Source organism: Mandrillus leucophaeus, unplaced genomic scaffold, assembly GCF_000951045.1.
Source record: "Mandrillus leucophaeus isolate KB7577 unplaced genomic scaffold, Mleu.le_1.0 Scaffold1, whole genome shotgun sequence".
Lineage (NCBI taxonomy): Eukaryota > Metazoa > Chordata > Mammalia > Primates > Cercopithecidae > Mandrillus > Mandrillus leucophaeus.
The window spans coordinates 15,168,123-15,170,336 of NW_012098097.1; the positions used below are offsets into that span (position 1 = coordinate 15,168,123).

The following is a 2,214-nucleotide window of genomic DNA, read 5'->3' on the forward strand; positions in this document are numbered from 1 at the left end:
TGAGCCACCGCGCCCGGCCTCAGTGAGCAATTTCAAAGTGCAGGAAGAAGAGGTGAGAAGGGCAGGATGAGGCATCACCAAATTGCAAGTGCCTGTTTTGGCTGCAGGGTGCAGCCAGGCCTCTACTGCTCTGCACCAGGATGCCAGGGCCATTCATTCCAGAGGAGGAGGCAGAGCCAAGGACAGATGGCCTCAGACCCCACCTGCCCCAGGGCCCCCGGCTGTGGTCTCTAGTACAGGACACAGGAGCCAGACCACCTGGCTCAAATCCTTGCTCTGCCACTCACCAGCCCCAGTTGAGTGCCCCTAGGCAAGTGACTTAACCTCCATGCCTCAGTTTCCTCATCTGTCAACAGAAGCAGCTCCTCATCCAGCCGTGGTAAGGACCAAATGAGTTAACACACAGGATGGGCTGGCCATGATGACTATCCCTGGACTAGGAAACAACTGCAGAACTTTCTAGAACTACAGTTTTGAAGCATCCCATTTTCAGAATGGACTTTTACAGAGAATGGACTGTGGAAGCTCGAGCCAGAATTTCCTATCGGCCTTAGGGCGATAATCTGTATACAGGCCAGGGAGGTTGGGGATTAGGTCCATCACACAAGAGTCCCGGTCCTAGAGATTTACCTATGACATAGACCCAGAGAAGGGGAGAGGGGACTTTAGCATGAAGACTGTCGTGAGATGGTTATCCACGAGAGGTCAAGGGTGAAGGAGCAACGCACCCAGGCCCCTGCAACAAGCGGAGAAGCAAGGAAGCAGAGCCCCTGCAGGCTTGTAGGGACCGTGGAGAAACGCTCACGGCACATCGGCCGAAGACAAGAAAGCAGGTGGCATGGCCGCGGCCACACCTCCGGGAAAGAAGCCACGGGCACTGACAGGAAACACAGCCAGGTCCTCCTTGGGATGAAGGGTGTATGTGAGCTTTCCTACTCGAGTCACAATACCTTTAATGCCACTATCAATTTTTTAACAAGATAAAAATGGGTCATGTACGGAAATACAGATGCTGCTCAGGTACAAAACATCAAACAGTGAAAGCTGGCCTGGCCACACACGTGGGGGAAACCCCACGGCCAGATGACGGGCTCTGGCCTCGCCTCCTCGATCCTGCCTCGCCCGTGCCCAGGTGCCTGAACTCTGCAGGAGAGGAGCACCAGCACGTGCGGGAGGCGCTCAGTCCTTGGTGCTTGGCCTCTGCTGTGAAGCCAGAGGCATGTGGCTGGTGGAAGTCCGCAGGAGGCACATGACTGCCACCAGGCTGTGGTGACCACGCACCCGGCCACATGGACAGTGAGCCCGTGCTGCTGTTCTCAAGGCCCAGGGAGACCCACCGCCCCCACTGTGACTGCTGGACTCTCCCCTGGATTCTCCGAGACCACTCAACCCCCCTTGGCTGAAACAGTTCAAGAGAAATGTGTGCTTCTAGCCACCAGGAGTCCCAGCTGACGGGACATACCAGGCTCACAGATCTCAGGCTGCGGGACAGAAGACGGATGGGCCACCGGGCAGAGTTCCCAAGGGGAGGCAGGAGGGGAACCTGGATGAGGCAGGGCTCCTCTAACACGGCAGAGCGGCGTCTGCACCCCCGTGCTTGGGGCACAAGACAGCACAGCATGCCTTTCGTGGTTATCTCTGCCGCAAGGAGAGAACCAGGACAGCCTTCTAGTTTCAACTCCTACAGGCGAAAATTTCTTATAAAGAACTAAGTGGCTGCCTTGCCTACACACATTACCGTGAAAAAACCCAGCCTCATTTTTTATTTTCCCTTTTTTCTCTTGTAGAAACAGGGTCTCACTTTGTAGCCCAGGCTGGGGCATGGTGGAGCAGTCGTGGCCCACTACAGCCTTGAATTCTTGGTTCATGTGATCCTCCTGCCTCAGCCTCCCGAGTCGCTGGGACTAAAGGCATGCACTGCCATGCCCGGCTGATTTTTGTTTATTTTTTGTAAAGATGGAGTCAAGTGATGTTTGCCCAGGCTGGTTTCAAACTCCTGGGCCTAAGCCATCCTCCCACCTCGCCCTCCCAAAGGGCTGGGATTACAGGTGTGAGCCACCATACCCAGCCTATTTTTAAAATGTGTTTAAAGACACGGTCTTGCTCTGTTGCCCCAGCTGGAGTGTAGTGATGCAATCACACTTGACCTCAACCTTCTGGACTCACGCAATCCTCTCGCCTCGGCCTCCCGGACTCACGCAATCCTCTCGCCTC

The 2,214-nt window shown here is 55.3% G+C and overlaps 1 protein-coding gene across 1 annotated transcript in view; it reads right to left on the reverse strand.

The window, feature by feature from the left end:
- Positions 1-2,214, reverse strand: part of SLC38A10 (solute carrier family 38, member 10) — a 48,151-nt gene that overhangs the window by 30,814 nt on the left and 15,123 nt on the right. The window lies entirely within an intron of this gene.